A 16,080-nucleotide genomic window follows, 5' to 3' on the forward strand; every position below is an offset into this window, starting at 1 on the left:
TATATATATATGAAAGTATAAAAAAATGAAAAATAGAATCATTTTTATTAGATTTGTTATTTCAGAACTTTAGACAATTACAAACGTGCTAAAAATGTGTGCGCACAAATGTGCAGAGTGCACACTCACCCTTAGCACATTTGTAATTGTATCTGTGTTTACCCATTTTGTTTAGAGTGCCACGAATGTCATGTTTCCAAAAACTGCATCCACAGTAAGCTCTTTCATTTACAAATGACCTCTCTCTGTTTGCTGTAATCTACTCTACAGGCTGTTTAGAGCAGTTGATAAGTGGTCTTATCAGCTACAAATTTTTCAGCATGGCATCTGTACAATAAAGGCAACCTTTAAAAGCACCTTTCAAATGAACTAGCCAAAGTAATCCCCGTTCATTCTGGTCAGGGTTGAGCAAATAATTGCATAGCTGTTTGCTGGCACTGCTCCATCCCTGTGCCCATGGGAAGTCTGGCATACACGCCTGGCCATGGCACTTTGGATTTGGGGATGGTGGGGGGTGGAAAGTAGGTCATATGGCCTTCTGTCAGCTACAGTCTGCCTGTGACCAACACCCCCTACCAGTAATTCATTAGCCCTACTCAAAAGCATCAGCTCTCTTGGTTTAGTTGGAAAGTGTTGCGACTATAACCATAGTAACTGTAAGTACTTGTGGTGAAAGCACAGAATCAGCCCTAATGATCAATATGCTGGGTCGTTAGTTTGTCAGCGGCACCACTGAGCTGTCGACTGTCCTCTTGCTATCACCAGCATGTAAGATTTTAGTTACTGCTGTCACATCGTATTTAAAGATGTCATCTAGCCCAAGTGTGTAATTCACGTCCAACCATTACAGCGAACAGACTTTTTCTAATGATTACAGTTGAAAAAACAGACATCTGTTCCACTTGTGAGCAATGAGAAAAAGATCTAAGTGCTGTGTTTGTTTATCAGCAAAAGACAGTTTTGACTGTATTATGATCGGTTGTCCACATGGCAGACTGAAACATAACATCTGAAAGACATAATGGAATTATGTTGAGTCTTACGTAAGATTTAACACCAGAGATCAGTTTTAAATGTCAATATCTTATCAGACATAGCTTATTTTTAGTACTTTACCAATTAGCGTCTGATATTCCTCTGGCTTATTCAGAATTTAATTTAAATAACATAATTTATACAACAGAAAATAATTTTAATTGAGGTAGCAAACAGGATGCAGATTTGCAATTCAAATTTTAAAGTTAATGTTTTTGAAATGATGACATTTGAATCTAATTTGTCAAGACCAACTTCAAATGTTGCCATTTGAAAGTTTAAACAGCTTTGAAGTTTGAAGGTTCATAGGCCTTATAGATGGATGGATGAATGGAACATAAATTGCAACACTTGTGATGGCACTGATCTAAGTTTACTTTTGTGTTTGCCAAGTTGGTGCAGCTCAACATTACATATCAGCCAAAGCCATGATGTGCTGCAGAATGTACTAATGGTGAACTGCATGAGGATTTTCTTCAATTATGTAGACTAGTTATACTTCAGATGGCATACCATATTCCTTTGGGAATAAGACGCATTTCTTATGGTAACAGTTTGAGACAGGCTGATTGGAGATGGAGAGCTTTATATGATACATTTCAGATTCATGAGTGAGTAAATCTATATATAGTGTACTTATATCGAATGCGTATGTCACTCTACTCCGTGTATTAAAGTTTGAGTATTGAGGTGAAAATCCTACTTGTGTCACGTCTTGTTTTTTAGAGCATGGCTGTAATGGCTGGGGGAAGACAGAGTGATATGAGGGGCCTGTCATTTGGCTTCTGGTCGTAATCCTCTCTAAAGTGGAGTGCAGTTATTTAGATCTTCCACAGCCCCTCACACTGTGTCGGACCACAAGCGAATCAAAATTGACATTCTCTTACAGGGCTGACATTTTCTGACAGATTTTCAAACATGCTGCTTGTCTGTTTATGCATTTCAGACAGACTGCCAGTCTGTGTGTTATCAGTAGGGATTTTTCATTCTGCAGATTACATTGATATGCCAGTAGGTGGCAGCAAGTGATTAACTGAATCATTCACAAAAGTGATTCGTTCAAACACACTGATTCATTCAGGAATGAAACAAGTGACTGGCTGCATCCCAAATTGCATACTTCCCTTCTGTATAGTAGATGAAAAACAGTATGTGAAAAGAGTAGTGCATCCAAGTTCATAGTATTTATAAAACAGTAGGTGAAAAGTATCCAAATAGCAAGAATTTGAAGTGTGCATTTGATGGACACTTTACTGTTCCATTAGGCAACAGGAGAGGAATCACGAATAAGACTGAAACGACGCAACTGACGCTGGTAGGTCACATGACAATGACAACATGACAGATATACATGCGGATTTCATTCATACTACACATATAAAGAACATAATCTTTTAACCATTGTGAAGTGTTTATTTATTCAAAAGAAGTACCCACTTTAGAGAGTATGCAATTTTGGACACAGCCACTGTTTTTATGAGTGAGCCATTGAATCATTTACTCAACCAATTAATTCAAAGATGCTGATTTATTCAATAGCACCACTACTGTGTGTTTCTCAGAAATGCACAATAGTTGATTACGCTGTGGCTTCGTTTGGAACTATTTTCATTGATGGAACAAATATATACACAAATTAACTGGCAATGTTGTGTGTAAAATGTAAGTAACTCAATATTAACCTGTTTATTGAACTGTATGATTTTTATACCAAACTCTGATGATTTAGTACAGAACAAGCTTTCATTGATCATTATATATTTATTTTAGGAAAAGCGTTTCCTCGGCTGCATCCCCTGTCTACAGATATTCTAATGTTTCCACTTGTTGTCTTCCAGCGCCTCAACAGAGGTGTCAGCCTCTAAAGATGAATGGTGGCTCCTCTAGCCTATATTTAATGTAGGTGGCAAGACTAATTGGTTTTTATTAAGAAGGAAGAAACTGCTGAGCCACAGAAAGATTGCAAGAGAGGTCTGAGGAAGGAATGAGAGGGAAAGTGTGTGTGATAGAGAGAGCGAGAGGATAGGTAATATACTGTACATCAGTGAGATTACCTAATGAAAGCTTAAAGCAAAAAATCTGGGCCAAAAGGCAAACCGAGTCTCCTGTGAGCACATAGAGAAGTGCACTAGCATTTTTTATTCATAAAATCCTACAATGTGCTACTTAAAAAAAGGAGGGAGGGAAATCAACTGCCCTGGAATAATTGCCATGGATCTATGAAGCATCGAGATTAATTACCTTATGATAAACTATCCAAACACGAGGTCAATGCTATTGAATTATTTAAAAACAGCAAATATGCCCTAGTGAATAGTGAACAGATTTTATTCCATTGTTCTTAGTATGTACAACATTATTCATGATGGAAGTATTAAAATTGCTTAAATTGTTCTGCTGGCATATATAATGAGAGTATATGATCAAAAGTAATTGTAACAGAGCGTCATTCAGCAAACTGTGTTGCTGCGGACTGTAATCGGATAAAGCTCAGTAGCATTGCGTTTTTAAGCCATGAGCTTGATCCATTGCTTTGTAAACACTGTGTACCATACAAGCCTGATAGACAATTATTTTCCTTCTTTTGGGGACACAGTTTGAATGATGTGGAGTTACAGCCAAATTAGAAATTGTGTTGAGCTGCAGAGCATCAACTGATGTACTGTAGGCACATAGTGACTGTTTTGGGTTGCTCTTTACATGCAGTTTTGAATACATTGTCAATTTAGAAATGTATGGCTCAGTGAAGTGCATTAATTTTGACATATATAAACAAGGTACTCAATATTAAAAAATTACAGTCTCTTTATATCTCATTTATCATATTTTATATTTTTATTTATTATTTTTACAATTATTTTATCATTTTGTTGCACTTATTTTGTTCATTTTTTCTGTTTTTTATTATTTTTAAGAGGTCCTTTGTTAGTAAAGTGATCATGTCAGAATGTGTCATATTTTAGTTTTAAATGTATTTATATTTAGTATTAGACCATTTTCCACCCTCTTAAAGGCAGAGTAAGTGATTTCTGGTAGCCAATGTTGATATTTGAAATCATCAAAACAAACACGCCCCTACCCCAAAAGGGTCTTGCCCCTATTTTGATAGCTCCGCCCCACATATACGTACGCAATCGCAGGCCTCTGCTCCTTGAGTTCTCACCAGCGCTGGAAAGCTGATCCGATATTTACACGGGTCCTACTTCTTGCCTTATCGTTCCGCAGACGTTTTCCTCTTTTGTTTTTTATCCGCCATCTCTATCTTTCTGTCGCTCGGCTCGGCTAATGTCCGTCCCATGCACTGAACGCGCTCTCCTCCACATCACGAGTAGACACGCCCCTTATTGCTGATTGGCTACAAGTTTGTTTTGCGATTCGGCCCGAATCAGTTTTCTAAAGTGTTTTTGAAAAATCACATACCCTGCCTTTAAGATGCTGTCACTTTTACCTTTGTTTGACAAAACTGAATAATTTCAATAGGAATCTTTGTGAGTGAGAGTTTTATATGAGGGGGAAAAAAGTTCCCTACGCAGATTTCGCTCAAGTTGGTCACTTGAATTTACCACGCTGACCAACAGAAAGCTGCTTGGTTTGTTCTGTTTGATACGAAATATTGCTAATGTGCTGCTGCTGCTGCACCTTTAAGACCCTTATGTAAATATCCCTTTGCATGTGAAACCAGCAGCAGAGCTGAGTGCTATAATTCATTGCTCACATACCAGCTTGCAGGTTTGCTGTCATGTCCATTATAGTTTATATCTGCCCCATCTTTCAATAACAGCCTTTTTGCATTACATTGCGACAGGATCATAAAACAAGTCTGTGCTATCATGTGTCACACAAGCTCTTAAGATCAAACTGAAATGATCAGGGACATTAAAAATAAACCTGTTTTTACCATTGGGATTCTTCAGGAGTATAAATACAGAGTGGCAGATGATGATAAACAGCCAGCAATAGTTTGATGAACTTTCACACGTTATTGCTAGTTCATCTAATGTTGTGACCTCCAACACTACTTAAGAATTTTTCTCCTTTCTCATTTTTTTTATCTTGATATTCTCATTCTTTCTCTTATTGTCAATGTAATTGCAGAGCTTGACCAGCAGAGGATGTATAAAAATTATTGATGTCTTCTAAGGACACTCAGTTTTACTGGTTACACAAATGTCCCTGAGCAAGATGTCCATAAACCCACATGAGTGACTCAGGTTTGAACAGTATGCGACTCCTAAATGCAAGAATACCATTAAGGGACTTTCTAGAAAATGAAAAACAACATGTAAGTGGCATTATGTAGACATCAGTAAACATAATAAAACGTGACATGATGAATATTGAGTGTAATAGTGTTCGTAAACAGCAGGAACTGTCAGTTTATTTTTACCATCCTGTTATGCAGCATTTAATAACAGTATACTGCAGCCCTCCTGTCTCATCAACAATAAGATATGTTCTCCTTCTGCATTTAAAACACTTGATTACATCATCATTTGCTGCCAGGATGATAACTGTACACACTGTTCTCCACTAAATCTTTGTCATTGCGTTGTGATTCAGTTGAAAGCACAGATCCCACTTCTGTCCTCAGTGTCAATCTCTAGCATTGCCATAGTTACTATCTTCCCTTAACTGAAGGCGATGCTTCAATATGATTGTAAATTTCATACTGCTCATTCCTAATAATGCTGACACAAATGCCAGCCTTTATGGATTCTTCCTCAGTTATATGCCCCTGGGCTTGGATAACAGGCCTATAATTCTTATTGACAGGCCAAAGGTGCAAGTGTGATGTATTACGGGGAGCAAGAAACATCCTCATACAGCCCTGCAACAGGCACAGCGATTCTGGGATATACAGTGGGTACGGAAAGTATTCAGACCCCCTTAAATTTTTCACTCTTTGTTATATTGCAGCCATTTGCTAAAATCATTTAAGTTAATTTTTTTTTCCTCATTAATGTACACACAGCACCCCATATTGACAGAAAAACACAGAATTGTTGACATCTTTGCAGATTTATTAAAAAAGAAAAACTGAAAAATGCTCAGTATTTAGTAGAAGCACCCTTTTGATCTAATACAGCCATGAGTCTTTTTGATGCAACAAGTTTTTCACACCTGGAATTGGGGATCCTCTGCCATTCCTCCTTGCAGATCCTCTCCAGTTCTATCAGGTTGGATGGTAAACGTTGGTGGACAGCCATTTTTAGGTCTCTCCAGAGATGCTCAATTGAGTTTAAGTCAGGGCTCTGGCTGGGCCATTCAAGAACAGTCACAGAGTTGTTGTGAAGCCACTCCTTCGTTATTTTAGCTGTGTGCTTAGGGTCATTGTCTTGTTGGAAGGTAAACCTTAGTTCCAGTCTGAGGTCCTGAGCACTCTGGAGAAGGTTTTCGTCCAGGATATCCCTGTACTTGGCCGCATTCATCTTTCCCTCGATTGCAACCAGTCGTCCTGTCCCTGCAGCTGAAAAACACCCCCACAGCATGATGCTGCCACCACCATGCTTCACTGTTGGGACTGTATTGGACAGGTGCCTGGTTTTCTCCACACATACCGCTTAGAATTAAGGCCAAAAAGTTCTATCTTGGTCTCATCAGACCAGAGAATCTTATTTCTCACCATCTTGGAGTCCTTCAGGTGTTTTTTTAGCAAACTCCATGCGGGCTTTCATGTGTCTTGAACTGAGGAGAGGCTTCCGTCGGGCCACTCTGCCATAAAGCCCCGACTGGTGGAGGGCTGCAGTGATGGTTGACTTTCTACAACTTTCTCCCATCTCCCGACTGCATCTCTGGAGCTCAGCCACAGTGATCTTTGGGTTCTTCTTTACCTCTCTCACCAAGGCTCTTCTCCCCCGATAGCTCAGTTTGGCCAGACGGCCAGCTCTAGGAAGGGTTCTGGTCATCCCAAACGTCTTCCATTTAAAAAATTAACTTAAATGATTTTAGCAAATGGCTGCAATATAACAAAGAGTGAAAAATTTAAGGGGGTCTGAATACTTTCCGTACCCACTGTATACCGAAATCACAAGATAAAATACAAATCAACTTGCTCAAATTATACAGTGAGATCCAATAGTCTGAGATCACTAGTGAAAATCATTGTACTTTGCATTACTGTCTAATTTAAAGTGTGTGAAACTGTTTATTTAAAAGTTTAATTGGAAAGCTCCCAGATTTTAATCTCAAAATTTTAGGACTCACTGTACTTATTTATTTATGTAAGGACTCAGCTGGTGATCACTGTGATCATATACATGTATACGGACTGGTCATAAATAACGTCTCTAGGTTACGTATGTAACCATGGTTCCCCGAGGGAATCCCAAAGCGATCTCGACGCAGCTCGAGTTCCTGAAGGGGAACTGTATTATAATTATTCTTTTTAATAATTACATAATATATAAAAATATTATATACATATACATATATATAAACATTGTGATTGGGAAACATTGTGAACATTGAACATTGGGAAGCATTGTGATTTTTAAAAGTTTTAAATCTTATGTCTCTTGTGCTCTCCAAGGCTGTATTTATGTGCTCAAAAATACAGTAAAAACACTGATATTGTGAAATAGTATTACAATTTCTTACAATTTATTCCTGTGATGCAACGCTGAATTTTCAGCATCAATACTCCAGTTTATATAAATTAATTAATTTTCAGTGAATAATAAAATGGAAATTGTATTATTGGAAGTGTTTTCTCTGCTACTTTTCCTCACTTTTATTCCAACCTTTTTGTTTCCTAAAGCCGACATCTTGTCACACACAACTCTGTCTGTCCCTCTTTCGGGTTATTTTAAGATATTGAAATGAAGTCTCAACGCATTCATCCTCAGAAGAATGCAAACACACTTGTTTCTGCAGTTTACAGTTTCTAGATTAATATTTAATTGCTGTGTTCAAAGCTATACTCTGTTCTGAGATTCAAACAGGCCCTGAGCATTGCTGCTGTTTTGTTGGAGTAACAAAACAGTGAATGGGAGTTAGTTTACTTGTTGACACATGTCAACAACAGCATCTACAAATATCCAATTAATTCATGAGATGACTTAGAGTCTTTAATGAAGGATAAATGAACAATGGATGACGGCCCAGTGAAAGCAAATGTTGTGATTTAAAATGGTGACTTCTTTCAAATCAATATTTATATTGAAATCAATTGTGTGCATAGTTTAAGACATGTCAAGTCTTGTCAAACTTCCTAAATTGCTTCTTGAGTAACTGCAAGATGTTTTGTACTTGTGTGTACTTAATCTTGGCAAACTTCATTAAGTATGTTGAAACTCTTGAATGCTTCTTCCTCAGGTGATGATGAGGAAACAATCAGAGAGTGCAGCTTTAGCAAACTTTCCTGTGCATCAACTCTTTCAAGCTGCTAGGTTGTGAAATGAACATTTTGTTAACGTTAATTTTTTTTTCTGTTAAAGATCAATTAATATGTTTCAAACTTTGTTTTTGCTGTCAGGTCTGAGGTGCGAGTTGGGATCCCACACTTCTGACTAAGAGTTAAAGGTTAGTGGAGCCAGGCAGAGCATGTGTGATAGACATGCTGTTGACAGACTGTGCTGTGAATGTGTCACTCAGAGTCATGATGATGAAACCACTCGGCCAAGGTTTATTTGGAAGAGAACAGCCTCTCCAAACAGCTTGTTCAGTGATGCATCATCAAACTATGCCAAAGTTTTTGTACTCTGGGCATAAAAATGTAAGACTTTAAGATATGCTTTAAAAAAGATTCAAAAAGTTTCAAAACTGTTCAAAACTCAAAAGTTCGGAATTAGACAACACCCTCTCACCAAAACTCCCCCTTCCAAAGAAAGATTGACAAACTTGAATGTGTAAAATTATTTAGAGGTTGTTTCTGATTAGCTAGTTCTCTAATTGCTTGAAAAAGGACCTGACTCTTTTTTTGCTTTTTTAAGAGCATAGCGATTTCACGTACAGATAAATGGGACTTTCCATCTCACAGTAAAAAATAAAAAAGATCATTGTCAAATAAAGTTTAAAATGAGAAATAAAGTCTTGTGTGTGATTAAAAGGCCAAATACAAAGTCGTAATTGTGAGATAAAGTCTAGGTGTGAGATTTGCAATTTGCGATATAAAATCATAATTACTTCAAACAAAGTTGCAATCATGAGATCTAACATCTCATTTGTAAAATATAAAGATTCATTTGTGAGATACAAGGCTAAATTGTGATGTAAATATGTGCGAGATGTAAAGTCACAATTGTGCGATATAAAATCACAATTACTAGAAACGAAGTTGCAATTTTGAGTTATAAAGTCACATTGTTACGGGGCTGATGAGACGTGAAACGTGCGGATCCAAGTGCAAAGCTTTATTAATAGACATGGTAGAGACAGGCAAGGGTCAGATAATGGCAACAGGTATGTAGGAGGCAAGACACAAGAATATATCCTAGGGCTAGCGTGGGTCTACGATCGGCAAACAGGATCAATAGGGCGAGACTAGAGGGAATCAACTGTGTGTGTGTAATCAACTGTGTGTGTGTAATCAGTGCAATGGATGATGGGAACTGTAGTCTGGGTGAAGTGCAACAGTGGTGTGGTGCAAGAGTCCATAGTAGTGGAAGGGTGACCTCTGGTGGCAAGCAGACGGAAGTTCATGGACCGGATTCGTGACAGAGCCCCCCCACAAGGAGCGGCTGAAAAATGGTGTGTACTGACATCTTTCCGCGGTTGAAACAAGATACCTTCTAATGTTCATTCATGTTTATTTCGTGCTTTAACTAATAACTAAGGGGGGCGGGTCTTTGCAAAGGGTCAATGGCAAGATAAAGTCTAGGTGTAGAATTTAAAGTCTCAATTGTGAGATACAAAGTCGCAATTACTAGAAACAAAGTTGCAATTTTGAGACATAAATTCTCATTTGTGAGATATAAAGTCATAATTGCGAGAAGAAGTCTAGGTGTAAGATGAAATATAAAGTTGTAATTACTAGTAACAAATTTGCAATTTTTACATATAAAGTCACATTGTGAGATATAAAGTTTAATTTTAAAACATAAAAGCCAAATTGCAAGATAAAGTCAGATATAAAGCAATTACTTGAAACAAATTTGCTATTTTGAGATATTAATTCACATAGTGAGATATGCAGTTTCATTTGTGAGATGTAAAGGCCAGATTGCAAAGTATAAAGTTGCAATTACTAGAAACAAAGTTAAAATTTTGAGATAAAAAGTCACATAGTGAGATACAAAGGCTAAATTGCAAGTTATAAATTTGTAAGTGCTAGATAAAGTCTAGGTGCGAGATATAAAGTCACATTGTGAAATATTAAGTCAAACTGTCACTTGTTATTATTATTTTTTTATTCTGAGGTTACAACAGCACTTTTAACAGAGTTATCCTTTTATTACTTACACCACAATTGTTCTTAAATGTGTCTTCTGGCAGATGTTTTGTTCAAATACTAATCATTATGTTCTAAAAATTAATCTTTAGGTTAATTAAAATGTGAATTACCCTTTATTAAGTACCCTTTATATTCTGGAGTGAGTCAGCAAAATGAGCTCTAAATAACTGTTCATCGAGTTTGCACCTCAGAGAGATTACACAAAGAGACATGTGTGAGACGCTCTAAATATAATCCTCCCCTGTGCTGGAACAGGCCGACTGAATGAGTTTAGAGAATACTTTCTGGACCGACAGTCAAAGAATGGCCAGTTGAGACCATGTTAACCCAGCGCGCAGCTCTCATAAAGATATCAGGAATCAAGCCCTGAGTGACATGCTAGAACATTCGTACTGACTCTCTCTCCCACCGGACAGGGGTTTGTACCAGGCCTCAGGTAAAAGTGTTGCTCACTGCCGTCAGTCAAGCTCAGATAGATACATACACATGTGATGGATGCTCAGACTGCAATAGAAGAGTTTGAAACGTCGGTTGTTTCAGGAATGAAGATGAGAGTAGTTTTAAAACTAGAAGAATTCAACAGCAAGATTTTAAGCTGTATCTAAATCCAGCCCCGTCACTGAGGTAGAACTTGTTTGGTCGCTCTGGGCCACTGAACTATGTAATTGAACTGAACTGTCCTTTCGCCAGACAGCTTTTAAAGTCTTTAGTAATGCTCAACGACCAAGTGCATTGCATTTAGAGAACGGTTTGCCATTATTTATCTTTAAAATATTGTATAAAAAAATGGTATTCAATCTTTGTCCATTCTTGTTTCTTTTCTCTAAAAACAGTATTTGTGTTATGAATCTAGTGAGATTTGTTTTAGATCCTCTTTGCTGATAATAAAATGTATCGATTTGAGCAAATGAGATTGCTCTCGTAATTTGCTTGTCACATAGCTCTTTTTCTTTATTGGCCACCTGACAGCTGGTCCAGGATCAGTGTCTCATGTTACACTGCCAAAATCTCACTGACCTATGAAAGCGTCAGACTGGTCTTAACACTTCAAAAGTCATCCACAGTTATTTTATATGACATATGCCATCATTAGCATGTTAGGGAGTGTAATGTGGATCTTTTTACCCTGGAGAAAAAAAAGTGTAAATTAAAAGGCCAGTGGAGGGAAGTTGTTAAAAAAGGCCAAATTTTGTTTTGTCATTTATTTGCTTGTTTGTTTGTTATACATTTTCCATTAATATACACAAGTGTTTAAAAGTGTGGAATAATTACCATTTTTAATGTTTTTTTTATAGTCTCTTACGCTCACCAAGGAAGCATTTATTTGATCAAAAATACAGTAAAAACAGTGATATTGTGAAGTATTATTACAATTATAAAAGAACTGGTTTTCTGTTTTAATATATTTTAAATGTAATTTATTTCTGTGATGGCAAAGCTGAATTTTAGCAGTCAATACTGCAGACTTCAGTGTCACATGATCCTTCGGAAATCATTCTAATATGCTGATAGAATAATTTATTATTATTATTATTATTATTATTATCATTATCATACAATTATGATATCATTTAAAGTTGTAATAATGAGATCAATAAACATTATTATTATTTACATTATGTATTAGCACTAGCCACAAGTTTACTTTTTATGGGGTAATAAATATTTTGATAAGACATTGTTTTCTCTTGTCAACATGATTTCTTAAAAGGTATAAAATGAGCATCCATAAATGAGTAGGAATATGTTTATTAATAAGACCATCTGAACTCTTCCATAATCATGGTCTTCATTACTCATCTGACTTACGTGAAATCACGCTGACCAGGGAATGCAAGTTACATCAATTTGCCTCCTCCACAGCAGCTGCTTCTATGTTGAGACTTCACAACTCTTGTGTATGCACTATTATCTGTGCAGCTGTAAAGTGCGTAGAATTGATGTCATCTCTGGTGACACAAAAATAATCATAACACCCTTCCCAGAGGAGTATATGTTAATTGTGCTATATATTGTCCACAATTTCATGACCAACCAGACTGAAATAAAAAATGAAGATATGCAAGTGTTGGGATGGATGAAGAGGATGAAACCAATGTAAACTTAGCTTTTTGAATGATGTATTTTTATACATAAGCTTGTCAAATTGCACTAGACATGTACCTTACCTTGAAGTGATCATTGCAAACGCAATATGCTGACTACTGGTTGACTACTGTAAAATGAAAAAAAAAAAATGAAAATGCTCAGAACCATTGCATACACTAAATATTATGGATTATTCATAGCAAGGTCATAGTTCTTGCTCATTAATACATACATACATTATCGTAACTTAAATTATATTATTCTTGTCATGATCATTTGAGCATTTCATGCTATTTAGTTAATGTTTATTGTGGTGCCATGTGTGCTGATAATGTTTTATATTGAGAATGTTTATTAGTGATTGGTCATTGACAAATCTGTCATGTGGCCTTCAGTTTTACCACGTGTTTTATTGTGATAAGTATCGCTATTTCTTAAGGTATAACACAGAAACAGAGCTATTCTTAAGCTGCTTTATCTGTGAATAAAGCAAATATGAATAGCTCACACTGACGTTTTCTACCTGAGTCATTCTCATCTATAACAGGATTCTGGGTGGCCTGTAATCACATTAATGTTTCATTAAAACATTGCCTTCAGACAAGATTACACAGAATACAGCACATTAATGCCACAAGGAGCCAAGGTGCATTAAAAAATCATCGTTCAGTTCATTTATTGAGGAGAACATTATCAAAACAGTTACGCTCGTGCCCTGGAGTCAAATCACTCAAAGCTGATTATAACTCTAAACAGCACATAATTTACACACCAACTCAAGGTTATTGCATGCACGTCTGTTCAGCTGCATTCCAGCATCCGGACATTCCCAGCAGCACTTTTGTCCGGTCCATTCGTTTTCTAATGTGTCAGCTATCAGGCTTTACTTGTGCCTTACTAAAGCCAGATAACTGAAATAAAGCTTGAGCCTTGGTCAGCAGTAGTGGAGTGAAGCGGGAATGCCCTCATTAGATGGCCTGATGCTTGGAGGAACGTCTACCTCATATGCATTCTCATTTTCTCAATGGAGAGGGGCCAATAAATCAGAGTGCAGCATGCTTCGACCCCATGGTTAATGCTTTATAGCAGTGCTCAGGCTTAATTGCCGACATATTGAGGACCTCCAGTTCAGCTCAGTCACTTCCTGAAGTGGAGGAATTTAAAGGCTTGAGAAATCAGCCTGTTTAGAGTTTGTTTGTGTAATGCAATTCAAGAGCAGCTGTGTTTAATTTAGATTACAAAGCAGACATTTTAAAAATACATCAAAACGTCAAAAACATTTTTAAATGGCACAATATTTCAAAGAGCTGTCAGAGAAAAAAATTGGCACGCCAGTTCAAGGAAGTCCAGACACATTCTTAACTATAGATATGAGGCAATGCAACTAAAGTTTGAAAAGAAGAAGGTAATTAATGAAACTAGGTATGTATTCGTATTTGTTAAATTACTTTATTATATTTATTATGTGGAATATTTTAATCAGATTGGTCAATCATGGTGTTTAGTATTTTCATTTTATGATATGATATGATACGTTACGATACAATATGATATATGATAAGGATGCACAATATATTTGTATACCTTATCAGTTATCAGTCAGTATTACATTTTTTCCCATCATAATCAATAGTTTTTAAAGTAAAAATACAAGTGGCCTCATAATTTATTATATTATATTATATATTATCCCATACTTATTTTTAATGTGACATTATATTATTTATTTTCTTCTCTTCTTTTTCTTCCTAAATGTTTGGCCGGGCTGGAACAAGTCCAAGGAATCGCAATCCTGCAATCCTGATAGTGCTATTGCTTAACGAGAGTGCACAGATAAAGTGAGAGAGCAAAAGAGAGGGCAGCGCACATTAGAGAAGACACTATAGGCACTCACTCTGTTTAATTACACAGAAAACAAACAGTGCTTACAAGATTATCCTGAGACACAGCAGGCCTTCATTAACATGTCAAGCTACACCATGGTCTATTCCACATGTTCGGATATATCATGGCTTTAGCTCATAACAAACAACTCCCGCATCACTTCTCCATCTCTGATAGCACTTGACCTCCAAAGCCTGCATGCTTTACAGGCCAATATCTGCATGTCATTTAATGCAAATTTACATAATGTTATTCTTATAAACTATGTGTGCCAAAACCAATAGGTTTGTGAAGTATATAAGGATAGATAAGGCTCTTATGAACCCACATGCAAATGCTTGTGATGCACTCTACTGGGAGTTTACCAATTGATTTTAAGTTGGCTGACACTGGAGTTTAAGGACACAGTTCTTTAGGGAACATAAAATCAAGGGTAAGCACTTAAAAACTTGTGATTAATCAAATCACTAATAGCATATTTTGCCTTAATGAATATTATATTTGCACTTGAGTAAGCATTTTAAGTAGTAGTACACAAGACGACATTAATATGTTTTGTTAAACTTCTTAATTGTAGCACATTGCTGGGACTTTTTATTTTTAATTTTTGGCAACCTACCCACCCCGAACAGAGTGCTGCGGCAGAACAAACTTCCTTCACCGGCCAGTAAAGGAGGCCTCTCCCTAATTTTACAGGCGGTTACAGGTTTTGTGGATGCAGACTATAACAGACTTCCACCCAGAGTTCGGCACCAGAGCTAGGAACCAATCCGACATAAAGGCCAATTTTGCTTAGCTGATTTTACATTTTTAAATGTAAAATTTAAATGCGCCTTATGTCCCACCCACCACGACCCTGCAGGACAAACCCTAGTACTCCAATCATTTGAAAATGTGTTTGTATCTGGTACGTAATTCTATTTGGGGATTCGTTTCACACCATTGTCAGTTTTTGTCAAAAAATATTTTTATATTATAGATTTCCCTGGCTTAACTGATTTAAAATTCTTAGTTGTTAGCAAATTGGTGGGAACTTCTATTCCAAAAAAAATTTTTGTTGTTTTTTGGCAACCTAGGGTGTGCCTTGTGTCCCACCCACCATGACCTTACAGGACACACCCTAGTCCTAACTCCAGGTGTTTCCCTGGGGTGAACTGACAGCCTCTCCCAAATTTTCCAGGTGGCCAATGTGTCCAATGCGCAGAGTTGAACTCTTGGTCCATTGCTAGCCGTCCCTCACACAGTGCAGCAGCAGAGCTTCCCTGCTTACCTGGCTTGTAAGGGTGGCCTCTCCCTAACTATACAGGCAGTTACAGGTTTCCTGGATGCAGACTATAACAGACTAACAGACTATAACAGACTCATCTGTCACCGGAGCTAGGAACCAATCCGACATAAAGGCCAAATTTGCTTAGCTGATTTAAAATTCTTACTTGTAGTATATTGCTGAAACATTTTTATTTTATTTTATTGTTTTGTCATTTTTTGGCAACCTAGGGTGTGCCCTGTGTCCCACCCACCACGACCTTACAGGACACACCCTAGTCCTAACTCCAAGTGTTTCCCTGGGGTGAAATGATGGCCTTACCGAAATTTTCCAGGTGGCCAAGGTGCACAATGCGAGTTACTGAAACATTTTTATTTTATTTTATTGTTTTGTCATTTTTTGGCAACCTAGGGTG

The sequence above is a fragment of the Sinocyclocheilus rhinocerous genome, unplaced genomic scaffold, assembly GCF_001515625.1.
Source record: "Sinocyclocheilus rhinocerous isolate Xijiao unplaced genomic scaffold, SAMN03320098_v1.1 scaffold299, whole genome shotgun sequence".
Classification (NCBI taxonomy): Eukaryota; Metazoa; Chordata; class Actinopteri; order Cypriniformes; family Cyprinidae; genus Sinocyclocheilus; species Sinocyclocheilus rhinocerous.